The sequence below is a fragment of the Rousettus aegyptiacus genome, unplaced genomic scaffold (genome assembly GCF_014176215.1).
Source record: "Rousettus aegyptiacus isolate mRouAeg1 unplaced genomic scaffold, mRouAeg1.p scaffold_m13_p_2, whole genome shotgun sequence".
Classification (NCBI taxonomy): domain Eukaryota; kingdom Metazoa; phylum Chordata; class Mammalia; order Chiroptera; family Pteropodidae; genus Rousettus; species Rousettus aegyptiacus.
In genome coordinates, this window is record NW_023416295.1 from 61,836,229 (window position 1) to 61,864,199 (window position 27,971).

General features: G+C 39.5%; 1 protein-coding gene, 1 non-coding gene and 2 pseudogenes across 6 annotated transcripts in view; 2 read left to right on the forward strand and 2 right to left on the reverse strand.

The window, feature by feature from the left end:
- FMNL2 (formin like 2) overlaps positions 1 to 27,971 on the reverse strand; it is a 257,183-nt gene that overhangs the window by 138,092 nt on the left and 91,120 nt on the right. The gene's annotated exons all lie outside the window — the stretch shown is intronic.
- Positions 4,765 to 4,883, forward strand: LOC118614331. Its single transcript, XR_004956020.1, has one exon. It is a non-coding gene; the product is annotated as a 5S ribosomal RNA (ribosomal RNA).
- LOC118614327 lies at positions 5,340 to 5,458 on the forward strand (annotated as a pseudogene).
- LOC118614540 lies at positions 7,749 to 7,867 on the reverse strand (annotated as a pseudogene).

Genomic DNA, 27,971 nt, shown 5'->3' on the forward strand with positions numbered 1-27,971 from the left:
AGCCCACTTTGGGCTGAGCTCCTGGTAACCCTGGGGACCATCAGGATCCAATGCTATCTATTTATTTTAGGCCTCAAGATACCTATGTTTGGCCCTTTCCATGACATCAAGCAATTACTCCCGAAAGTGAGGAGTTTGCCAATTAAACAATAAAATTCTACCTCTAAATATTATTTTTGAAAAGTTGCATGCTCCTCCCATGTCCCTGCACAGCCTGGGGTGTAGTATAACAAACAATATATATTTTTGAAGTTTTCTCTTGGCAGTAAATTCACTAAGCGTCCTCCCAAACTATAGGGTAGTCTCTTCTCTTCTGCTACAATTTGTACACAAAACACACCTTTACCCCCTCAGAGAATAACATCCTTATTCAAAGAGAGTCCCTGGAATTCCTCCTTTATGGAATACTCTTACCATCCTTTGGTTAAATATGCTTTTTTTTTTTTTTAATTCAAAACATTATTTGTATGGAGGAACTACTTTCAGTTTTCAAACAACCATTAGAAAAATTTCCAAAGCACATAATCATTTTAAGTTGAAAACTGTCCATATCAGAATCCTTTAAATTCTAGAATAAGTTTACTTTAAAAATGAAAATAACCACATCAAATACTACCTATTCTTCTACCATTGGTGAACGATCTTGAAAATGACCCTATCTCATAGTCAGGAGCTACTCTGAAAAGCCCAAGACACTGCTACATCCAGCTTTTTTTTTTTTTTCTTTTCCAAGCCATGAAAACACTAAATGCACCAGAGACTCAAATTCCCCAAGAACATCTTGTTTTCTTCCAGTAGAGTAAATCTCTTCTGCATCACCGCTTACAGTCTGAATCCTAAAGCCACTGATTCTCTCCCCCTAATTAGGCTTGTTCATTGAGAAAATGGCAACATGGACTTTCGAAATTATGTAAGCGGGAAAAAAGATGCTGAGTGCCAAGACCTTGGACTGTGGCAAATATTTAAAGTCATTTTGTAAATGTTAGGTATCTGATGGAAAAACTGAGAAACTCTGGCACTGTACACCAGTGGCACTGTTATAATTCAACATGTGAGGGGAGAAAGGGGCCAAAACAAACCACATGCAAAGCGACTGGAGCCACGACCACTAGAAATCGCTTCCTCGGGAGCTTCTGGCAATGGTTTGATTCGATTCAACTAACTGACCAGACTTAGGATCCATTTTCTGGCTCCACCTCTGCAGACACATTAAGCACCAGCGACTTAACGCCTGAACCCTGTACAAAATCATCTGAAGAGTCTTGCTCATGCAAACTGCGTCTTCCTTACACAAAAAAGGGAGCCTAGATCATAGGTTGTTTTTCTTCTCACCTCTCCATGGAAACTGTGTATGCAATTCTCAAGAGACATCAAATGCTAGCTATTAGCTACTAATAAGTAGCTTCGAGAGATGAACAATTCCTATTGTAGTCTAGAAACACATGTGTACAGTTACAGTGCTGGAGCCTTGACAAACTCCCTGCTAGTAAAGGAGAGTTGGAGAGCATGGAGCAGTAATGAGCTATAAGTCCAAATAATGTCAATGTTAAGTCCTTCCCAGTGGCTCAGCATGGAGTTGGGGCAATGAGGGAACAATGGTATGGCCTGCTACTTGCTGTTCAGCTCCTGGTGACAATGCTCCCATCCCTGGGAAGAGTTCTGAGCTTCCATCACTAGGTTTAAGAAGTCTGCCATACATGTCATGTGCCAAATTCAGGGACAGATCCAGCTGTAGTTAGCTGAATTGGACTGAAAACCTCTTGAACCCACAAGCAAAAACTAGTAGAGCTCTGTCACTTTTACTTCTTTTTTGTCTTTTTAAAACACGTCTGGAGCTTTGGTTATGGAAATAGTTGATTCTAATTTTAACCAACACCTACTACTGTTTCAGCACATTCCTCTGGTTAAAGGAAATGATGACTTTCCAGTCAGTGACTACAGTGCCACAGACATGAACTTGAAGAATTAAGCTTCCAGTGTGCAGCCACTCCAAGATATTTTTAAGTACTTTAAGTCAATTTATCAGGAAAAAACTTCGTCCAATCTTTCTGTAGTTCCTATGACTATAGAACTATACCATAAGATTCATATTAATAGCCTCGTATATTCTCTATTGACACGCAAAAATTTTGCTTTCCCCCGGGTGGGAAGATGGAGTTTAAGTAGAATAAAACAGATCCTGCCTTCAGTGAGCCTGTAAATACTGAAAGATAAGCCTCAATTCAAATAAAAGACCACGTGACAGAACTTATAAGAGAAGGCCTACAGAAAGAGTTGATTCTTTTTCATATTAATTCACCAATGACCTCAGTTTAGCTGAATTTTATAATATTGTAAGAGTAATAACTAGGATAGCACTAACGCAGTTACACTAGTAATTATTGTGGGGTGGATGAAGCAACAGCCAACATTTACAGAATGCCAGAAACTATTTTAAAGACTTAAAAATCTGACTTTATCATCACTACCTTCCTATGAGATAGATAACAATGATTACCACATTTTGTATGTGAAGAAATTCAGGTTTAAGATTTAGAGAAACTTAAAAAAAACCCATCAATGCCATTTTAAGAAAGTGATCACAAACTTCCACACAGGCTGTTAAGGGTCCTTGGAGAAGAGCAAGAATGAATCAAAAAGACTCATCTGCATCACATCACTAATTACAGTAGTATGAGTACTAATGACTTGTGGAACCAACATGCTTCTTCAAACATGAAAGAAACTCAGGTATATGCTGTTAGGCTATATCCACAAGATAACCTATTTAGTAATGTGGTTTATATGGAAGAAAATACACACTACCAGTTCTGTGAACTTCAGTTTTGTGTGTGTGTGTGTGTGTGTGTGTGTGTGTGTTTTTTTAAGGCACACATGCTAAGGCTTTATATTTGAAACTTACATAGGGACCTGTCATTGCCTATTTACATAGGCAACCGGCAGAGAAAGGTAAGATGCTGTCTCCTGGGTCCTTAACAAGGCTCTACTGTGCTCACTTTAATTGAGGTCACCTGAGAAAATCCACTGGGCTCCCCTCCATGGGGAAGGAAAGTTCACAACTGAAATCAGTTTCCATAAAGTTGACAGAGGTAGTGTGATTTAAGAGGTAACTCTGAGAACTGCCCAAATGGTTAAAAGTAATCATAAAGGTAGGCAGCGATCCCCAGGCTAACTTAAGATCTTATTTATGCAACTAATTTTCCTTTTATCAGTCTATCAAGAAGGGTCCAAAAGCAACAGGTTGAACATAGGAGATAAATAAAGCTGCTTCCACATGATGCTAATTTCCTAGAAGACCTGACATTATCAGGTTGACTGGAACAATGGAGATGACATAACTGAACAATCCTACATGCAAAACAAATTTCTAACCTGAACTGCTTAGATAATACAGAAAGGCTGGATCTGTGTCAATGGCTGTCAACTCTGTCAGAGTCACCTGCGAAGCTTTAAAAAATACCAGTGCCTGGACCCCACCCTAAACCAGTTAACCTTGAGGAAGGAGCCTGGATATTACTCTTTCTCAAAGCGTCTCATGTTGGACTCATGTGAAACCAAGATAGAGAAATATTAAAAAGGCCAAAATCTTGTTTTAGGACTGTTGAAAGTGCTATATTAGTTGGTCCCACACATGATCAAGTTAATTATACAAAAGAAAACGATTATGAAAAGAGAAGTGTAAAAATTTGGTCAAATAAATGAATTTTAGGAAGATATAGCACAAATTGGATATTTTCAATTACATTATCTACTTTGGGAATCTAAAACCTCATGAGTTAATTGGGAAGCAGTAGATAAATGCAGACATAATGAGATAATCTCAAATTATTCTAAGAAGAAATTTTTAAAGTATCAATCAACTTTTTGTACAGGTAGTATTTTTTAGAGAATAAGAGTATGTGCGATAAATTTAAACATGCACAGAAGTAGACAACTATGCATAAACAACACATGCTTAAAACCTACATACAAATATAGGTGTTTGTGTATACATACGCAAAAGTCAATGAATGTATATACAGAGACTCTGAAACTATCCCTAACACAAAAGCCAAAATTTTGTTCCTACTGTACTTAAAAATGAGTCATCTACAAGGCAAACACCAGGCTTCTATTCATAGGCCCTTTGGAGGTCTCACTGGAAAAATGAACAGTGCACTCAAGTCTGGCAATACATTTTTACTGCATACATCTGGTTTTGGTGTATGTAGTCTTGAAAGCACCAACTATCAAGAATCCCAGGTTACTGCATAGGCCTTGTAGACAGTCATCATCCCCAAAATTATTTTTGATACAGAAATTACCTAAGGTTTAACTTCTGGTTCTGCTAATTCAGATCAAAAAAAAAAAAAAAGAAAAGAAAAAAATAAAGAAAGAAGAATATTATTATATTTCTGGGTTGTAGGAGTCACATTAGATATGCTAAGCCAACAGGTAGTTGTAGTCTGATACATCCTAAAGATTTCAGCCTGCCTGCTCAGGATAAGGATCTGGTCAGCTACGCCACCTGACTCATTGTGGCGTCCAGACTAAAAAGACTATAGCTAGCTGGGGCATATTTTTCTCATGACAATCACAGGCGTACAAAAGCCCAATCGCATTTAAGGCAGCCCGTGTAAGTCATCTGCTTGCGTAGTGTGCATTTATATTTCGTTAGCCAAATAGGTTATGGACCAAGCCCATGATCAATGGAGCAGGCAATACACTCTCATGCAATGTAAGTCAAATGGAAGGAAAGAATTAAGATGTGAAAATAATAATCTAGTCTACGGCCTTGCCACCCTGAACACACCTGATCTCGCCTGATCTCAAAAGCTAAGCAGGGTTGGGCCTGGTTAGTACTTGGATGGGAGACCACCTGAGAAGCCCAGGTGCTGTAGGCTTTAAATAAAAAAGAAAAGGAAGGGAGGGAGGGGAAGGAGAAAGAAAATAATAATCTACAATGTCAATGACCCATCAATCTGCCAGCTGCATTTATTTTTTAAGAAGTCAATGTACCTGTGTTTTTTCTTCTTTCCAAATAACTGTTTTTGACACCACATACATAATTTATATTTGAAAACATCAAAGTTGGAGGGTTAATGCAAAACTGACATCATACAGACTAAAATGACATAGTAAAAAAAGTTGTATGGAAATGAAGATGCTATGCTCTCAATTATAGGAAAAGCCAAAAAGTGGTTCTGGTGATAGTGATGTTAAAGCACATGTAAGGAGTTTAAATAAAACTGATTCAGAAAAATAGAATAGAGGATATGGTTCCATAATGTAGCGGTTAGCGTGTCTGCTTTACACGCAGAAGGTCCTGGGTTCCTGCCTCAGTGGAGCCACAGTCCATGGTCTATGGCCATGCCACCCTTAACAAGCCCGATCCCATCTGATCTCAGAAGTTAAGCAAGGTCGGGCCTGGTTAGTTCTTGGATGGGAGACCACCTAGGAAGACCAGGTGCTATAGGCATAAATAATAATAAATAAAAGAAAAAAATTAGAAAATTGCAAATTTTCTAAATATAGTTACATCGTTTTGTTTGTAACTAAAAATGTTAATATACTTTCCACTATTTTATCTATATTTCAAGAAGTTTATCTGTTCAAACTCTTCTTGAGAAAACAGGACGTTGCCTAATTTGAGGGTTGCCTTATGTTCAGGCTTATACAGCAGTTTTTATTTAATATTTGCCAGGCCACAAATTTTAATCTCTCCTTTCTGCTTAACTTGGTCTTTATATACTTTTTAGTGAAACTCATCTTTGTCATCATGATATTTTTTTCAGTAAATACTGGCAGCAACTTACTGAAATTCAGCTCTCATGATACAACAGTCTTTATAATGGATGTTTGTTCAGACCATTTAAAATTAAACACAAATGATTTTTAGTGCAGAGAGCAGTTCCTACTATACTAAAAACAGAAACACCTCACCACCATAACACTTGAGTGGTGTTTTATAATTGCTATTTGGTATATTTTATCTCCTTATAGTGATAACTGAAAGATATTTCAATAGGATTTTTCAAACAATGTAACCTAACTCCCTAAGGCCACCTGGAGTCCCCAAAGGAGCCCAGGAAAACAGAACTGTTTTTGCTTTTAACTATTTTGTATACTGTGGTTCTATTTTAAGTTTTAATTTGGGAAACAAAGGTTCTGCTATTTAAAAAACATTTTTTTAACCACCCATTGTGAGTTATCATAGGTGTTTAGACTGATTGAAGTAAGGGCTCAAGTCTCCTGAGGCTTGGTTTAGCAGACTGTGCTGACTCAATAAAAATTACATGTGGTATAAAGCAACACTGGGACATTAAATTTAGAGCCTACTATGTTTATAGGTATATAGTTTGTGTGTATATATACACCTTGCATTACCTAATTTAACCAAGAACATCTTTACTGGAACCATGTCAGACCATAATTATAAAGAATCCAGGCCATTTTTATAGCTATTATCCAACCTATATTCAATATCCATCTCCTGCTTCTCTTTTTTTAAAACTTGTCAGCATAAAATTATGAAAGAAACTCACCTATTTGGATTGGCCAGGACCTGAAAGTTTCCAAATAGACCAAGAACATCAAGTAAAGCTTCAACGGACAACCTACTCGAGACTCCAGTCTTGTTTACTGCTTGTCCTGAGACCCCAGTTTGTCATGATCTATAATCTACAGCAAGCAGAGGTGAAAGGAACCAAAGGATGAAAAAACATGTTTGGACAGGGGCAGAACAGCACCAGAATCTGGATACCCTGGTTTGGTTTGTTTTTAAAACTTTTTCAGAGGTCTTCTAATCCTAACCCCCTCATTTTACAGATGAGGACCCAAAAAGTTAAGAGACTTTCCCAGTTTGTACAGGTATTTCTTTAGTTCCCAGATATCCCAGAACTTCCTAAGGAAAATGTCAGTTCCAAAAGTCAACACTGACAATGAGTAGTCTCTTCTCTAATAAACTTTTATGGATTTAAGGAGCTAGCTATCTGCCATGGCTTAATGAACTATAATTCCTGCTAACTAAAGAACTAAGTATTTTCTTGATTGTGCTAAATGATAACTTCCTAAATAGGGAGATTTCAAACTATTTGCCATATTTCCAGAAAAGTTAAGCATTTTTTGTTTCTAACCAGGAACACCTGCATGCTTCTGGAACTTTCCAATGTTTATAATCCTGTTTTGAAGCTTGAGAAGGTAAACAGCATATTACACAAATGATTAGTCTAACTGCCCAGATAGGAAACTCCTCCCACAAATTAGACAATGGACTCAATCTCTCAGTCCAGAACTCATCTATGAGCTTCTGTTTCTCAGAGGTGAGAATGGCACGATCAGCATCATTATTTTTTTAAGACAGTGTAAACATGTCAGACACTAAGTTTATTATACAAGGTAGGGTGTTCCACCTACAGTGGAGGGTTCTTCTCGAAACTATTTGTAACGGCATGATCTTGTGCAAATCAATTAAACTCCATCCCTCATCTACAAAATGGTGGTAATACTTCCTTTTCCTTAATAAAATAATAAATAAAAAGCCAACACTAAAAAAAAAAGGCACATCAAATAGTAAATATAGCCAGTACTTTAAGGAGAGCCATTGCTAGGATAGTGCACTCCTGATGAATCTCCACCAGCTGCCACCAAAGGCTCTGACAGGAGGCCACACTGTTTTCTGTTGTTGTTTTATTTTTTTAGGCGAGACAACCCTTGGTCGACCTCACAAATTGTAAGGACCTTGTCATCTTACAATCTCTTATTTTTTACGCCTATGGCACCTGGTCTTCCTAGATGGTCTCCCATCCAAGTACTAACCAGACCCAACCCTGCTTAGCTTCTAAGATCCGACGGAATCGGGTTTGTTCAGGGTGGCATGGCCGTAGACCACACTGTTGATGTCAGCCACAGGCTCCTTGGGATATCACGTAAGCAAGAAATTTTGAAATGAATTGTCATCGTGTTCATAAAGGAGGAGAAGGTAAAGCACATCGCCCACCCACCCCAATACGATTGCACCCCGGGCACCCTGCTCAGAGATTTCTTGGCCTTACTACAAATACATAATGACCCAAGATGCTAAATCTAAGACCAAGTCTCACTTTCTATCAAGACCATGGTCTAAAAGGTTAAACACCTATCTCTGCCCGCTCAGTACTCAACATCTAAAAAATCTAAAAGAGAAATAAAAGTAACAGCTTTCAGAGTCTTTCAGAGGCAAACTATCATCCCAGAATTTACTTAACTGCTATAAGGTATTACGTTAGCTGTATTTTATGGGTACAAAGATCAGACACAGATCCTATCCTTAACAATTTTCCAGTCTTCTATCACTATGCAATTGACGTATATTTTAATAGCATTTACCAGTTTTCAAAAATGATTTTACACATATTTCACTCATTTTCGCCTAATTCTTCAATGCAAGTTGTACGTGAGCAGTTTTCCTCATTTTATAAATAATCAAATAGCTATTTCAAGAGATTAAATGACTTCAAAAGATTAAGTATCTTCATAGTCATTTAGAATTTGGAGAGTAAACTATAGGGATGAAGCTCCACTTGATTCAATGCACTATGTTCTATAGCCTTCCAAAAGACAAAAATCCCTGCAATCAACTTAGTTACATAAATAAGACAACAATGACACCCCTTCCAAAGGCTCTGCGACTCTTTTTCTGTTTCTCAGCCAGCAGATCAAGAACTGTTAAGTAAAAACTCCACAGGTCCATTCAGACCCAACTAATAGTTGTTAATCATTACCAAAGGTCAGTCTATGAAATAAGTGCTGGCCGCATCTTAAATAGTCACTTAAGCCCATTTTCCAATTAATTAAAGTGCTTTATATTTAAAGGTACAACTTCTCTTCAGTCAACATTCAAACAAAAAATAAAATAATCATGAATCACAGATTTTCCTGATGGAACCGAGTGGCACAGGGACAAGATCACTGGATAAGACCCCAGCTGGGAAACGAGATGGAACAAGAGCAAAGACACTTCCTTGGTTTGGATTTAAGTAAATCTGGCCTATGATTAGACGAACTCCTGAAAAGCAGAAAATTCCACATGTGATAAAATACACAAATATTCCATAGTCCAAGAAAATCAGTATGTGCCTTCTTATAGTAAGAGTTTCCTAACAGAAGTGTATTGTATTTTCTATGGAGACCTCTCAATATTGGACCTGCATAAGCAATACGAAATGAGAAGCAGAAGCAACTGTCCATATAGCTGGAAACAGTGAAATCTTTGGCCTTGATTTTTTTGTATATTATAAGCAAAGGAACTTTGACTCATAACGCCCCCAACATTTTCTAAATTCTCCAAATCACCATGTATGTGTTATATGTGTATTAGGCCATCTCAGTACATTAAAAATAAGCAGACCACTAACAACGGTTTGGGGACTCAATTCTTTTTGTTTGCCACTCTCAAATTAAGGAGCGTAACTGAACATACATATACAAATGTACAGATGTAGATATTAAAAAAAAAATCCACATACAAAAATTGCCTTTATGCAATGCACAAATTCTTTTTATTCTATTACTATATTTCTTTTCTATATAAAGTGGTTACAAGATCGCATCCTACTAAACAAATTCCAAAGACGCAATCTTGACCTACAGCTTAGGGGGAAAAAAAAAACAAATACTTCATTGTGTGTTACTGTAATACACAGTGGACCCTCACCTAGAAGAAACCTATAGTTGAGGCTTTACCATGTGCCACTTTGGTTCCCAAAGGATGAACCTGTGGTATTTGCACCTTCTTTAAACTCCATTTTTAAAACACTGTATGTACATTATTCCTCTTGATCTTGCAATGCTCTTAAAGCAGTTACTACCATTTGTACCACTTTACCAATGAGCAATCAAGGTTCAGAGAGCTCAAGTAACTTGCCCGAGGTCACACAGCTAACGAGGAGCAGGACTGGAACGCACAGGCAAACTGTGTGATTGCAAAGGGAACTCTAGAACTCATAATGAGGACACAACACAGATCTACAATCCCTTACCTTAAATTGCTTGGAGCCAGAAACAGTTCAGAATTCACAATTCTTCTAGAATTTAAAAAGGTAATAAACATAGTGTCATACCCTCTCTAATATTTAACAGTGGTGTCTGGGGCAGTACCCCATAGTAAAAACATTAAAACGTCTATGGCAAAAGATAAATGTTCACACTAAATAAAGCTGCAAGTAGCTTCCTTCAGGTGAGGTCACACTGACTGCTAGGTGAGCTCAGGTCTGGCCAGGCTCTGCCAAACAAATGAAAACAAAATCTTTTCTGAAGCGTGTTAATCGGAAATACAAATCCAGGGTTGTGCACCTGTACAAAAAAGCGCACAGACTGAGATACAAGTAACCGAAGTGGTTTCATATACACTAAAAGAGCACCTAGAGCCTGTTGACCTTTTATCACCAGTAATGAGAAGGTACTACCTCAAGGTACCTGACGATACTTCAGGACACCAATGAGAGGCTTCTACTTCCACAAAGGAAGATTATGACATGTCTGGTTCACAAAGCCTCAGCTACTGCAATGTTGAAAACCTAAACTAATCGAAGCAATGAAATCACTCTAATCATAACAGCAATAACAACATCCTTAGTATACTGTCACTTTGCATTTATTGGAAAGGAAGATTCTCATCACTTCTGGTGGCTAGTGAGCAACCCAAAATTTACAGCTGATCTGATCACTTGTTCTCAGTGTTGGCTGTGCCCTGGAATCCCCTGGGGAGCTTGAAAAAGTGTTGACTGGGTCCCACTTTTGAGATTGTAGTCAGTATTGACTCAGCATATAGTACAATGAGGTATTAATAATTTTCAAAAGCTCCCAGAACGCTTCTAGTATACAGCCAAGTTTGAGAACCACTGGGTTAACATACATGCTAAGGTGGGCTCCCTGTCTCAAAGAAAAACTTTACTAATGCTGTAAGCAAAGAGTGCAATTTCCCAAATATCATCATTCAGAACCCCAAACTAATAGCAGGCCTCCAAGTGATCCAGCCTAAGAAAAGCTTTCTATAATAAAAGGTTCCTATTTATAAATTTAAGGGAGTGTGAGAAGGCAGGGTTAAAAGTTTCTAAATCTAACCACAAGGAAACAAATGCTGGCTCCAGCTCCAGTGTAGGGCTGCTACACAAGTATCCCCAGGCGCCGACCCCCACCCCCTCTTGGATTGTACTGAGAGCTCATTCTTTTGCTTATTTTCGGTCCCCTGCTTTTTTAAGGCTCCCTGCAGTCAAGTGCTAGGTACAGGAAACTAAAGCGCTTTCTGGTAAATAATTTGTCTTTCTTTGTCAAGAAGAATAAATATACCTTACTCGTTCAATGTAAACAGCCTCTCACTCCTCACAGGATCAAAATGAGGGACAAAAGAGCCTCATTTTGTTTTGTAAAAAACGCATTTGTAACTGCATTTCCCAAGATAAAATGTGGTCCGAAATTGCCAAGGGAGATAAACTAATATTCCATGGCTGTACAAATGGCACAAAGGGCAAAAATGTGAGGCCAGTTTAGATAAAATTAAGAAAACGACAGCCTATAGGACTTTTCTGCCCCCCCCCTTTTTTTTCATGGCACAGCTTTAAAAATTAAGTCTTCCAAACAACTTAAAATTACATTCCTTGCCTCTTTAGACATGAAAGGGAGGTCTCTAATGTGAAGCCAAACATTCTCTAACACTTCCACAGAATAGGATTTGGTCATACCAAGAAAAAGCAAGAACAAGGCCAGTTAACTGTTAGTCAAAAGCCAATCCTTCATTTTTAAAAACCATTTAAATTAACAACTTCATTAAGAGAGCGTACAGCTTTAAAGTCCCTGCTCTGCTCCCAGTTTCAAGTGAGAATTGTATTTATTCCCTTAGTTACAGTTTCTCTGACTAGATGTTGTATTAGCTGGCTGAACTTTCGGGTCTCCCATTCATGTAATAACCAGAACATATGATTCACTCCTTCCTGGAACTGTATGTGACCATTATAATCACTTTGATTCCATAATGCAATTCAAATCCCTGCATACAATCTGGAATTAAATCTGCAAGGGGGATCCAGAGTGGCACTGTGAGAAGACTATTTTACAAACCTTTATAAAGGTTGGCAGGACTACGTATTAATTATGGCCACATAAGGAAAGCAGGTTGGTTAGGCATATATTTCCTTATAGACTATTATCTATAGTCGATTTCTAATTGAGAATAAATTTTCGATCTCCTTTATGGATGATATTTCATCTTTATCAGCTTTTTTTCCTACTTTTTTAAGATCTAAGGACAATGTCTTGGTTGTCGACCATGGCTGACAATTCATCAATACCAACTTTTCAAATACTTTCATCTAAATCTTCAAGGAGTATTCTACAGAAATGGTCAATGATAACAGCTAGTATTTACTGTACAATTACTACATAACAGACCCTGCTCTAAGGGAGATATAGGTCATCTGAGATTAAGGAACATGCTCAATTCACACCCTGATTGAACAGGCAGAAATGTAACTAGAGGCCAGGTCTCTCCACTTTCTAAGCAGATGCTCTAAACACTGCACTATTCTGCCTCAACTATCTTCCTCTGAAACAGCCTCAGCATAGGGAGAGGGAAAGGCTATCTTTAAAGCCAAGAGCTATTCATATCTGTTTGAAACTTTTAAAATGATAATTCAGACACAAAGCAGGTGGTGAGGGTGGAAAGAAAATATAGACACTTAAGACACTCATTTTCAAAATGCTTTAATAAGAATAAAGTCTCCTTGCTGGCAAATCTAGTATCTCGGTTGAATTTATTATTTCAAATCCAATGGCAGGTAACTAATCTGAAATTAGCATGAAGCCAAACGTAGTACACCACACACCACAGATTCACTGTGTTTCTCTATGGTAGTGTAATGCTTCCTTAGGGTATCCTTTGGATGCAAATACTGCTCCCATTTTACAAAGAGGTAAACTAAAGGACCAAGACATTAAAAGAAAAGAAAAGAAAAAAATAGGTTATGACCAGAAAACAAACTAAAAAAAAGTAGCAAAGAAGATTAGAGCATGTATTTTTCTGACTCGTAATTGCATAATCAATCAATCACAGAATTTTAAGTGTTGGCCCCTCCAGAGGAGGCAAGGACATGGGGGGTTCATTGAGCACTTCCACCCCAGGTTGACCAACCACTAGGAACCCAGGCAAGGAGAGGGTGGAGTCATGAGAGCACATGAGGAAGCTCAAGAGGAGTGCAGAATGAAAAGAAAAATAAAATGAGGAAGAGTGAAGCCCCAAGACACACAAACATTTAGGGGGTGCACAGAAACAAATACTAACCAAGGAAGCCGGAAAATAATAGCTAAAGGCAGATGGACGCTGAGGAGAGGTAGTGACAGAGCTCTGTGTCACAACCTGGGCATGTGGCTTTCCAAGGCAACAAAGACACTTAATTTTGATTTGAGAGACACTGACTGCCTCCCAGGTGTCACACAAGAGTAAGGAGATCTGCAATAGCATGTATGTGCAGCAATTCTCAGGTCATGAGGCAAATGGTGAACAGAAGGGGAGAAGGAAAAGGAGGCTGGCATGAGGCAGGTCATGAGGGCCTCACTCACTTAACTGCCAAGTCCCGCCGAAAGGAAGGAAAAACAAATCAAGTGCCACAGTGTAATCCAGCTCAGGCAGAAAAAGGAAACATCTCTTGATCAAGAAAGCACAGATGACCCTTGAACATGGGTTTGAACTGCATGGGTCCACTTATACACAAATTTTTTTCAGTAAGTATATAGTCAGCCCTCCATATCCCCAGGTTTCCCATCAGTGAATTCAACCAAATGCAGATAGAAAACATTGTATTTTGATCATGAATTGGGAATCTGCATATATGGACAGCCAACTGTATGGACTGTGCTATACCTTTTTATATAAGACTTCAGTATCCTCGAAATTTGGTCTAGTGGGCAGAGGGTTGGGTGATCCTGGAACCAATTCCTTGTGGATTCCAAGGGATGACTGGTTAAGTTTTGGCGGAGTCAAAAGTTATACACAGATTTGAGTGTGGGGGGAAGGGGTTCAGTGCTCCCAGCTCCCATTGTTCAAGAATCAACTGTAATTGACTCATGTTAATAGTCTACATCTTCGTCTTATCTCATGATATCCAAGGTGGTAATTTATTCAAAAGGTCATAAAACACTGTGCATGTTATGTCTAGCATATTATGCATGCATCATTTTTGCTTCATTTATATCCTAAAATAAGATACCAACTTCAACAAAAGTCATCAGGTTCCATTAGCTCTCCCCACTAAATCAGTTCTCCTAGGCAGCTCCAACCAACAAACCACCCATTCAGTAATTATCTTTTGAGCACCTGCTTTAACAAAGTATATTCTATAGGGGAACACTCACATCTATACTCCAGAAGAGCACTGACAAATAGAATTATGATGTGAGCCACATATGGAATTAAATTTTCTAGTAGCCACATTAAAAAGTAAAAGGAAATAAAATTAATTTCAATAATAATTTAGATATGTTAAAGTAAGAAACATAATTTCAACATGTAACCAGTATAAAAGTTATTAAGGCAATATTTTAAAAGGCAAAATTAATTTTTGAAATCCTGAGCATAATTTATACTTACAACACATTCCGATTTGGATGCTAAATTTTCATTATATATACTTGTTTACATTTAGATTTCATAAAATACAGTTGGAAAAGTAAATTCACATACCTGAGTTGTTCCAAATATACATAAAAGGTTTTCATTAACTGAACCGAATATGTTTTTAAGTTGAAATTAATTAAAATGAAAATGTTTGTTTCTCCATCATATCAGCCACATTTCAACGCTCCACAGCCACACTAGGCTATTGGTTCCTGTCTTAGACAGCACAGCTCCACAGCCAAACTCCCGTGTGAGGAAACCAGGCAGGAAGGAATCTCATTATGGATCAGGGAAAGTTGTTTCTTAATGAAAGGCCTCAAGGGAAGTAATGAAGTCAGAGTTCTTAGAATCCCTTGAATAAAGATACCACTGTTAAATTAAAGCCATGACTATTCTATGCTTTCTCACTCAGGGGCTAAATCAATTCCTTCAATGATAATTCAAGAGCAGCAGTTTAGATCTGGGTGAGAACACGGGCTCTGCAGCCCAACTGCCTGTGTTGAAAATCCAGACCACTAGCCAGTAGCTTAACCTCTCTGTGTTTTGAGTCCCTCATTGGGAAAGTGGGATGATGACGAGAGCACCTACCATATAAGGTTATTTTGAGGATAAAATAAGCTAAAACAAGTACAGCTAGTGCCTGGCACACATTAAGAGCGCAATAAAAGTAGTGCTATTGACTTGCACAACCTCCCTCCATGGCTGCTCTCAGAAGTAAAGTGCTGCAATAGCCAGACCCATTGTGTGCACATGCCATCAACACGCTAGAAAAGGAGCTAGCTCACTCCAAAGATGCTACACAGTTAACATCGTCCACAAATAAAATACGTCCAGACAGTTCTTTAAACACCGTGTTCTATCCAAACAGGGTGCATGGCATCAAAACAAACGCCACATAACTGCACAGGCAAGAGCTGCTGGGAAAGCTCCGTCAGCTCCGTCAGCCTTCCACCTGCAGAAAGCAGGGAGGCGGGAAGAGGCAGGAGAGTGGGAGAAGTACCACTCCCCAAACAGGATAAATTCCAAGTGTAAGCTCATATGGTATTTATTAACTTTGAGGAGTCTGGTTACATCTATTTTGGGATTTTTGTGCTTTATTTCAGTTTGCCAAAAGGAATGACAATCCATCAAAAATTACTGATCAACAAGTTCAGCATGTAGAGAAACATGTTGGCACCTCCAGGAAAACGGGGGAGTGGGGGCGGATGGACGGGTAACAAGCAGGGTCCATGATTCCACCTCTTGGGGAAATAAAGAGAGCCACATTACCAAGAATAAAGGAGAACTGAGATTCTGCCCAGGCACTGTGCTTACTCAAGGGTTAAGGTAAAGTAGTGTCAGTCTAGGGAAAAAACAAATCCAAGGACAAGGCCAAGAACACTGCAGCTCCCCTCATTGTAGGTGCTGCCCTGCCTCACTGGGACCCTCGGCCTGTGAGGCTTCTCAGGCTGGAGGAGGCAGGAAGAAGGAAGACGGAATAATCCTCCACAGCATCAAAAACCTCAGGGTCACAATCTGTGCAGCCTGAACTCAGGAAGAGAAGCAACAGGCTCAACAGCACCAACCAAACTTTACAGAAAGATATAAATATTACTTACTGCTGGCCTCCCCCTTATATCACTTTGGAAGAACTAAAGATGTTGATGTTTTTTGAATCAAGTTGAGAAAGGAAGACTTGCTCTATAAAGTACAGATGAGGAAATCTATAAGAGTTTATAATGCTTTAGAGGTAATGACTTCAAGAATATTAGTTAGAAGGCTGTCTACATTACTCCCCATTTATCCCCCACTGTTCCTCAATACTAAGGAAAATCCCAAGGGTCTTATGAGGGCAGAAGACAAAGGAGGCCAAGTATTAACAAAATACCCTGTGCCATTTTCATTTCATCAGAGGACTTCAGCTCCACACTTCTTCAAACCCAATTACTAGCCAGACTTTCTTTGATTACTCAAATCCCTTGGCCCAATTTATATCTACCGTTTATCAGAAATACTGCAGTGGTCACTGGAGATAAGTAGGCTATAAAGGGTTAAGGGAAGAAGAGAATTCCAGACACTTCTTTGAAATCATTACAGTTTATGAAAACCTTAAAGAGAAAATAAACTAAAGAAATGAAGTTTCACTTATACTGAGAAACGATCTCTTTAGAGCTAAGGATGTTTGAACAACTACGGTGAGTCACCTAGGGGCTGGTCTAGCCCAGGTGCATCAGGCATACATACCTCCTCCCTCACGGTAGGCAGGAAGACACACAGAACCACCAGATGGAGGTACTAAATGACAAGATTCAGACAGAGCTTGCAATCTATAAAGTGCCATATAGCTTACCAGGTCTGTATATTGCTCTTTTGATTCTCACAACACTATTCTCATTTGCCTATTAGGAAACAAAGGCTCAGAAAGACCAAGGTCATATGACTAGTTAGGGTAGAACCAGGACTAGACTCCACGGTTCCCAAATCTTTGTCCAATGTATTTTTCCACAACACCAAGTTGCTTTTTGAAAATAACGAGCCACGATTCTGTTTAGCAACCTTTCCAGTGGGATAGGGTACTTTCAGAGGTAAGAACATCATGTGCAAAGGCAATGATGTGTAAAACAGCCTGGTGTCATCTCCACCATAAACTGGTATAATAAACTTAATCAAAGATATTCTCACTATTATATCATGTATGTTGCTCTCAAAGCGGGAAGAAAATTCTAGAGAACCCCTTTCTTTTGCTCTGGGTACAAGGCCACCAAGTGTCCTGGGGTCAAGGTACTAAGACAAGTATGTGAAGATAATTATCCCATAGAAGAAACTTGACCTCACTAAAGAGAAGCAAGTGCGCCAGTCAACAACGCTAGGCCTTCTGCTCCCTCCTCATGCAAACTGTTTAGCTTGGGCAGGGGGAGGACAGATCCAAAGTCACTATGTGGAACAATTACTGTCCTTAAATAAAAAGGAGTAAAAACAATCAAAATACAGCACTGTACTTGGACTCCCATCCAAAAGTCTTGTTCAGGGTAAAGGGGCCTTGTTCCCCCTGACCTCCATGGAGTCCTTCCTATCCTCTGCCTTCATTCCACTCTAACCACTTTGTCCACGTAGCCCACTCATCTGGGACATCCTAGCAGTGTGCTTCTAAATCTGGCTAGTTCAGCCTTCCTGCTCTCCGGCTCCTCTGTACTGCCTGACACGTACGAAATAATACTTAAAGGTCTTCCTGTGTATTCTCCAACACACCAGGCTGTTTCACACCTCATTGCCTTTGCACATGATGTTCTTACCTCTGAAAGTACCCTACCCCACTATTGAGGGGAAACTTTTTCAAAACTCCGTAACTCCACCTCTCTGTGAAGTCACCCTGACTTCCTTGGCAGAGGTTCGCACTCGCTCTGGGCTGTGAGTCCTGTTTCTTGCTCTATGCTTCTATGGTGATACTGACCATACTATATTATAAGTCACAGATGAGTTCTCTACTAAGCTGTAAACCAAAAGAGAGTAGCACTCATGGCTATTTTTTTACTCTTTGTACATCTTGAGCCTAGCAGAGAGGAGCAAGATCATGCCTAGCAGAGACGCCTCGAACTCATCAAACTAGAGGACTGAGCATCTGAACCTCCTCCTCATGGACTGATCTCTTTCCACTTCACCTGTGCTAACTCATTTTACACTCAGTCAAGTCCACACTAAGATCCAAGGTTATCCTCTAGGGGCAAGGATGGTGAAATAGAAATTATAAAAGCTCATCAACAGACAAATGCCAAGAGGAACCTTCTAGAAAGTAGATTCTGTTCCCTTTCCCCCAAAACAATTTCGCTGAAGTGAACAAAGTTCAGCTGATCAAGATGCATTCCCAAGGAGCTTTAGAAATCTTGACAATTGTCATATCCAGTGAAAGGGAATCAAACAAGAAATGTCTGCATTTTAGAAAATGATAAAGCTAAAAGAACATGTTTAAAGCTAGCCAAAGAAGGTAAGAATAACAAAAGGATCCACCACTCAATTTGTTGCCACTCCCACAGAAAAACAAAAGAGAACTTTTAAAACCATCAAATAAAGCTAATACCTATTCTAGATTTAAAATACTTTTCTCCAAGAGGGAGAAACAAGGGAGAATTGCAAACGACATCCAATTAGTTATCAACTAATTCAATTCAAATTAAATTCTGGCTAAATAGTACTGGGATCTCCAGCATGACTATTAGAAAAAGCCGGAGGAAGGGGACTACCTAAGAGCTGCCTTGGCATAGCAAGCTCACTGCTCTTACACTTTGAGCCATATGAATAGCAATATTTTCTAAAGATGATTTTTACTTGAGACTGAGAAAATATCCACCACATGTTACATGTCTAAGTGAGGGAATTTCGAAGTCACTAATGAGTCTTGCCACATAGGTACCACTAATACACAGCACTGTAAAATACCACATTGCACTGGGGCCACAAGGGTTTGATTTAGCTCTCTGCAGCAGATATTACCACAGGCATTGACACAAAACCACCTTTGTGCTAAGCACAGCTCTGCCTTGCATTTGATGTGTGACCTTGGGCAAGTCACTGAACTTCGTTTTCTTCGTCTGTAAGATAAGGTCATAAGCCCCATCTCCCAGTGCTGTTATGAGGGTTGAGTTAATCTACATCTAGCATTAGAAAAGTTCTCTTTATTATTTAAAGAGTCAAGGAAAGAAATATTTTACTTTCATAAGTATTTCAAGTACAATTTGCAGAAGTATAAACAGTCTTTCACCTGAGACAACAATTTTTTTTTTCCCACGGCAATCCTTTAAGTTATTATAAGCAAGTTCAATAACTCCCATTCTAACAACTTGAAATTTGATGCACCAACTAGCTAACTGGCTGGTTCAAGGTCACCAAGCTCATATGTTGTACCAGGAAAAGAACAGAGATCTCCCAACACCCAGCACAGTGCTCTTTAGAGGATCATGAATCTATTTGACTACAAACATCCAATTGTTAAAGAGATTTTTTCCCCCTAAATATCAAAAGAAACATTCTTTATAAATCTCAGCACAAGGCCTCTATTATGAAGAGAGAGAAAAAAAAGCCACGAATAGGAGGAGGCTGGATACTCTATATTGCTCTGCGTATGTGGTGGCAGAAACACGAGATTCAGGTTCAAGACAAGACTCCATCACCGCATCGTACCGCCCCGCCCGCTATGCGACCTTCAAGCAAGTGAATTAACCTTTGAGTCTCCATCTTTTTATTAGACAACTAGGAATCATTTCTCTTCCATCTAATGCACAGGGTTCTGTATGATCGAATGGGAGTATACATGCAATAGTTTTAGGAACCTAGAAAATACCAGGTACTGATTTGGTTTCTTTATCTGTGCTTGTTCCTAGCAAACTTATGATACAAATAGCGAGGAAACAGATTTGTGGAGAATTTATAATACAAACATAGATCTGTTCCCAAATTTGCTGTACATCAAATTCATCTCGAGAGCTTTGGAAACTCAATGAATGACTAGGTCACCCACACTAATTAAATCAGTACATCTAGGGCTGGCTGCTGAATATAAATTTTTTAAAGATCCCCCTGATCAGTATTGTTCAGTAATGTTTAGGAACCACTGGTCCATGCTATTCCCCACTCAATAATGTCTTATTTTCTCAAAACCTACCCTAATTCACTCTGGGGGTCCTTCCTGAGACTCTAGTTCGGGGCTAACCAATATGGCAGCCACTAGCCTCATGTGGCTATTCAAATTTCAATTAACAAAATTAAAATGTACTCCCTCCCTAGTTGCACTTGCCACATTGAAAGTGTTCAAAAGCTACATAGGGCTTATGGCGACCTCACTGGGCAGTGCCAACAAAGAACATTTTCATCACAGAAAGTTCTACTAGACAGCATTGCTTTAACCCACACTTAATTATCCTACATAAATGCAAATTCATTCATTTTGTAATTACATACCATCTTGAATTATTTAGGTACTGAAGGTGCAAAAACTTGTCACAGCATCTAAATCTGTGCTGTCAAATAGAGTATCCACCAGCCATGGGGGACATTTGGCACTTGAAATGTTAGAATGACTAAGGAACTGAAATTTTCAATATTATTTTTGATTCAAATTTAAAAAGAGATGTTCACTTCAGTCATGAGACAACTTTTAAGTATGTATAGGACGAACCTAGTTTGTGAATCTTTTTCAACTTACTATAATCTAAATAAATATCACATATTTCCAATGAAAACTTAGCATACAAACTGAGATGTACTTTAAGAGTAAATCACAGACCAGACTTTGAAGACTTAGTTTAGTATTCTTAAAGAATGTATTATGTCTCAGTAATTTTTATAGAGGTTACATGTTGAAATATTGTTCTTATCTTGTGCAAAATAAAATATTAAAAACAATTCCACCTGCATTTTTTTAAAGTGGCGACTGGGAAATTTTAAGTTAATTATGTGGTTCTCCTAATATTTCTATTATACAGCTCTGTTCTAAACCATCAATTCTTTGAAGGCAAGGATTATATTACTTTTCTCTTATTCTCTACAGAGAGTGCCACTGTGAGCAAGAAAGATATTAAAGAAATATTGACTCAGTTTAATTCAATACTAGGCCAAAATACCTTGATCGTTCCTAAGTTTAGCTATACTGGAGAGAATTTTAACAATGAGCATTGTGACACTGATTATCCAGAAGAAATAATGTATTAGGAACAGCTTGAGTAGTAACTTTCTTCAGCCTTCCATTTTATTTTATTTGACAAGATACTGCAAACACAATGGCTGCTTAAAAAAAAAAAAAAAAAAATCCAAGCGTTTGAAACCAAATGAATTACACTAATTATCAATATTTTAATTTAGCTCTGCAGCACAGAACATGCTATTCTTTGTCCCTATTGGTCAGACTCGGGCATCATCACAGAACATTAATACTGATTGAGGATAACAGGACCACCATGTATTCAAATAAGCCCACTAAAAAGAGTATGTGATTTTTCACTTCTTTCATTTATGAAATTTTTTAATTTAACAAGCACAGAGAATTGGCTTAAGTTGAAGCAGAGACTATAATAAAAGTGCCTAGCACAATTCATCTTATAATAGCTCTTCTTTCAATAAAAGACAGAAATATATTTTTTTAATACGCCTATGTTTTGTTTGGTGAATAGGGAATCAGAAGGAAATTTTGGTGGTTCCCAATTAAGGTGTATCACCACTGTGAGCTTCCAGCTCACAGAAACATCTGTTAGTTTTAATACCTGCTCTTCTGGCTCAGGTTTAAATTCCTTTATTTATTTATAACAGGTAGAACTCTATTGCGATAGAAAATCTAAAATAGCTAGTTAAATCTTGTCTCTCAATAAAAACTGATGTCTTCCCTTTCTGCCATAAAGCTGACAGAAAAAGTAACGAAAAGTAGATAAACAAGTGAAACAAAAAATATTTTGCTTAATTAGCCTACTAATTGTTTCAGTTTATGCCATTAAGATCTCCCAAAATCAGAAAATCAATTCAATCATTTAGACTTAAACTCTCCAAGGGGTCTAGGAAATAATGTAAGATAACAAAGGCTCCATTCCAACCTTAACAAAAGCAGAAATCAAAATCATGGCACATTCATGAAAGGCCTCATTCCAAAAATGCTTAGTTCAGTCGGAATTCATCTTTTGGGGTATTCTTTGCATTCCAGTCATCAAGAAGAACTAAACTAGTTATCAAAATGAGCATTGAAAGCATAGAGTTCCCTCTGCATGTTCCCAAGAATTAGCCATCTTCCCTTTTCCAAATCTTTTTCACAACGGAATTTCTGGTTTTGATACTGCACATTAGGTCCCTGAAACATAGGAAAGTTAAATAAAAAAGTAAACATAGAGGCATGACAATTCTGCCATCCTAACAGGTTATTTCCAAATCTCAACTGTACCAATTGTCTTACCCACTTCCACTGGGTTCAAAGACTGGCTCTTGGTCTATCTTTGAACTTTACAACTCAACAGTTGGCTCCAAATAGATGGGGCATAGTTTGGTGTCCTTAACTTTTATCGCACACTTCCCACGAGACGCTAAGTTAAAACTCACCTGAAGAAAACTAGCATTCATTTCTCAAAAACATAATAGTCTCCACCTACAAGTAGAGTATCATGTCTATCACATAAGAGGCTAGATCATCAGAAACCATCCCTCCCTCAAGGAGTTTCCAGCACATGTTGCATGTGGGCCACCTGTATCAGCATCACCTACAGTCTGTTAAAAAGCCAACCTCCAGGCCTCATCCCAGACCATTCGATCAATCTCTCCATGGGTAAATAAATCCCAGGACTCCACCTTTTTAACAAGCTTAGCTGGGAAAATCAAATGCATTCACATTGATATTAAAAGACAGCCCTAGATAATTATGGTAAATGCCACATGTGGAATAAAGATGGGCAATGTCACAGGATTTCGTGAGAAGGATGGGCAGAAATCAGGGAAGTGGGTGTTCTGGTTTGGCAGGTACAACCCAGGCAAACACGTGCAGTCAGGAAAGCGCAGAATGGAACAGGGGACAGAGGGCGATGGCAAGTAAGCACATCCAATCGGAAAGCCAAGTTCTTGTTTAAGACTGGGATGAGAAGGGGTGACCCGAGCTCCTGGCTAAGGGCTAAGGAGTATCTGAGTTGAAGAATGACAAATCAAATAGAGCTGTCTAACAATTACAGCAGTGGTATAAGTGTGAAAGAAAACTCATCCGGAGACACTTACCTGGGTTAGAGAACCAAAGGCACAGCAAAAAGAATGGGACCCTCCGTTTCTGGTGAAGGAAGATGTCCAACCCTAATCTCAGTAACCTGTGACTATGCCACCTTACATAGTAAAATAGATTTCACACATAGGTTTATTTTGGTTTATCTGGGTGGGCCCAATCTAACTAAAGAGCTGAGCTCGCATCGCTGAAGTACAACTTTTCGATGTAGTAAATGCAACACTCTGGTAAACTAAGAAATGGGGGCTTTCATTTATTTAACCTCTTCAAACCTTATTTACCAAATCTACAATTCTAGGAGATGAGGTTAATAAAATCCTCCTACTATTCACAAGATAGTTGGTAAGAAAATTTGATTAAAATAGGAGTCTGTCAAAGAAACACAGATACATGCAGAGCTTAAAAGAGGACATTTCCAGCTCTAAGATGTCCCTCGTCTTAAAATCTTCCCCTCCTACACTTATTAATGTGCTGCCTTTACATTCGAGTGTGCGTGAACCAAGACATATGTTGCACCAAAAGACGTGGGATAGTCTGGGCATCATCCAACAACGAAAAACATGACATGAAATACAAGCTGCAGTGGCTCCGGTCTCAATGAGGCCCTAAGCCTCCCGGCTCCTTCCTCAGAGCATTCGCCTCAATTTTGAACATGAGTTTCCCTCTTTCCTATATACTTGCTGGAACCTTCCTCTGGCAGTTTCATCAGCATGCTTTCCCTAATTCTCTACGATTTATTTGCTTTGTTAACACCATCCTTTCCTTAAAAGGACATCTGATTTGATTCCATTTCCTTATTTATTTGCTTTCTCTCCCTGAGGCCTTGTTCCTCTTGCCTTTTAAGTAGCCAACCTCCACTCTCATCCCTTTTAAGTGCACTTTCCCAGCTGCTTCACTTTTTTCTGTTGTGTCTGCCTTCTGGTGCTGCGTTTCCCTCGCCCTCCCTCCCTGACCTCCCTTCTGGCCATCCATACAAAAGCAGGGCTGCCTCCTGGCTCCAGGGATCCGACTCTGAAGAGAAAACCTTTGAGGTGGGCTTTGAATACTACCAGGCTTTCCTTGTGCAACAGCTTCTTCCCTGGCTAGGGACTCCCCACAAAAGCCTGGGGAGCTTCTCAATCATATCTCTACTTCAAAGGAAGGTATCTGGATAGGGTTTTCCTGCCCAGAGGCAGCATCATCGGATACAAGCTTCTACACAGGATGTGGCTCTCCTCCAGGGACACTGCTTTTTTACATCTGAGTAGAAACAGCTACAGGTGGTGTTCTTTCCCCAGGGTCACCGCCCCTCCACTGGTCCTTTCTCTGATTCACTCAAAGGCATGAACAGCCACTCTAGGTCCCTTCCTCATGCATGTTGATTAAAGTTCCAGTCATTCAGTGGCCCTTGAAGACGCGGAGCCTGAGCTTAATGAAGGACGCCTGGGATCCCCCCCGTAATGCCCACATTCTTTCACAGCAAGCCAGCAATGAGCAAATCTATGGATGGCGGCAGGAACAGACAAAGTTTATAACATGACATAGGCTCAAAAAAAGCCTTAAGCCTAAGACTAGCTTTTTCTGTGCCGTTTGCACTGTTACCTGTGATCCCGCAGGATTTCAACAGTTCTTTTTCAAGTGAAACATTACACCCACCCAAAGTAGAGATTTTTTCAACTTAATGTGTGAGGATTTTTACCAATGTGTTTACAAGAACCAGTGATAAGCCTACAGTCTTAAATATAAGACCAAAAAAGATTAGGAAAATAATGATAGTTGGCCGTCTTTATCAGTTTATTGCCTATTGTCTTCTCAACTACAAAGAAAAAGAACCCAATTCTAATATTAACTTGTCCACTTCCTGCCATACCCTTTCTGTGCTCTTTAAGCTTTCTGAATATTTTTCACTGCATTATCCTCATTTTTCCATGTGTCTGAAACCACATTATTGGCTGCATGAAAACACATTTTGGGCATGCATATTTTCCAATTAAGCTCCAACGCCTTGTCTTCTGTTACAAAAAATCTCCCTTTTCACTTTCGGCTCATCAGGGCTCTAACCCCAAAGAGGCGGCATGCCAGAGATGGTGGGGCAGATTGGTTAAACCAATCGATAACTCAAATCCTTCCAATCTTTACCTTCCAAACTCCTAACTCGCCCAGCTAACCTTCAAGGAAAGCTGCTAAACCAGAAGCAAAACCAGAAGTTGAATTTTAACTCCTTTTGTTTGTTTCTTCCTCTAACAAAGAGGTTAATAAGCAGTAAAATAGCCAGAAGGCTAGGCAGCAGGGGAGGAAAAGAACAAAAACAAGCTTCCTGGCAATCCACAAACTGGATAAGCCCCTCCTTGAAGACCAAGGGCTGAGGACTCCATACACCTTCCTCCCCCCACCAAGTATTAAAACGGTCCAATAATTCACATTCACTCGTGATGCAGCAAACTCCCTTTGAATATATATACATATATACATATGTGTGTGTGTGTGTGTGTGTGTGTATATAAAATTACTTAGCAGACTGCTCCTAATTAAGGGGTCTGTTCATAATCACACATGGTCAAGCCAGGCCCCCGAATCCACTCCTGACCTTTCATTCCGCCGTATTTTCTTTCTAATCCTGCACCACACTGGTTCTAAACTCTGGTTTACATTTAGACAGAGAAGCTGAGAACTAAATCCTGCTGTTTCCACGGCTGAGATTAACCACAAATTGCACCTCACCTGGCACAACACCCCTCCCACCTGGGCCTGGACAAAAGTCCGCAAAGGAAGCTCAGTTACTTCCCACACAGACTTAAACTGCCCCCTCACCTCCAAAAGAGAAAGAGAAATATATTATGTAGGGCCCATGTGGGAAGGATCTGAGCAGTCACATTTGTCCCATTACAAAAGTGTTTTTAAAAAGCCTTTTTTTTTTTTTTTTTTTTGCACAAATTCCTCCCAACCCACATTTATTTGTCTGTGTAAAGAAGTCTTTGCCCAATATGTAGTGTTTTCTGCCCACAGTAATGAGGTTGCAGCCCTGACTAGCCCTCCCAATGGTGACTCTGCAGAAGCAAAACTTATGTGTGAGAAGGGACACAGGCGAGCTTCTGTTGTTCTGAAATGCTACCAAAGGCAGGAGGCGGTGGCACTGGGCATAGAGGCTGCCTTCTGTCCAGCACTGCAGGCGTGGCTTCCGAGAGCTAAAGGAGCCACGCTCCCGAAAATCTGATTTCTATGATTCAGAGATTTTTCTTTAGAATCTACCCTACAAGTGCCCCAACTGTCTCTCAGGATGGGGAGAGGAAAGGAGATTCTAACACCTCAAATGAATAAAACGACAACCTCACTCAGAAGTGAATAGAGTGAAGAGGACAGGGAACCAGCACTGACTGGGTCAGGGTAACTGTGGGCACTGTCCTGACATCAAAAATTAAATGGGCAAACAAATGGCTCCAGGGTCTTCAGATCCCAGTCAGGGAACCTACTAGCCAGAGTCCTTCCAGATTTTGGAAGAGATGGCCTGTTGCCTCTCTTTTCTGGCCTTTGTGGTCCAGTCCCTCCTGCTCCCTCTTCTCCCTCCACCCACTCCCAATTAGCCCCACACGGGCCTGGTCTTAACAGTAATGTGAGGGCACATTCAGCCTGCAGAAACAAGTGTCTGAGGCTATGCTTCTACCAGTCTCTAAAAGCCACCTAATTATCTTAGCGCAATGAATTTGTTCTGAGATTCTAGTGTTTAAAAGCATAGACTCTGGAACAAGTCAGCTGAAGTCAGAATCCAGGCTCTGCAACTTACTATGTAACCTCAGACAAAACAGTTAACCTCTGTACCTTCGTCTCTTCATCCATAAAATAGTACTAAATAATAGCACCGATATCAATCAGGTACAGATTAAATAAATTAATATGCGTAAGAGACCTAGTCACAATAAGTACCTCAATAAATGTGAGCCACAAACTGGAGAGCTGTAAGTGATCTGAACATAAACATACATCCAATGTATTTTGGAACAATATAAAAACTTCTTTAAAAAAAAAAAAAAAGGCCAAAAGTTCAAAGTTAGCACTTCCAGCAAAATATGGGGGAAGACATCGCATTTGAGCCATTATCTCAGCCTGTTTTTCAATCTTCTTTTAAGTCCTGGAACACTTTGTTCAACAAAATCTTAGTTCAAGTTCAAAAGGCAGAACCAAAGTGGAGCCGCTTTAGAACTTTGAGGACAAGAGCCGGGGTGGAGGAGACCTGGAGGCCCAGTGACCCAGCGGCATCAGAGAAACGCCTCTGAAAACCATCACCACAGGCAACAGGCTTGCAGAGCAGGGACCAAATCTCATGATCTTGTCCTGTTTTTTTGAGATGACAACAATCAATAGTTTTGAAGGATAGAGTAGAGAGGTAAGAAGTTGAAGTCAGAGAGGCTAGCTATGAGATTTTGTGAAAGCTCGGCAGGAGACCATGAAATTGAGCAGATGGGAATGAGACAGAAGTGGGGGGGGGGGGGGGGGAGAGGTGATAGGGGAGTGACTTCACCCAGAAGTGAGGGAAAGGAAAAGCTGGAGCTGATCCTGCTTTCTGGCCTTCAACTATGTAATTGTTGGTATGTGTGTGCTATGGGGTGTTAGGCATAACGAAGGCTGATCAACCACTTTTTAACAGGAAAATTTTAA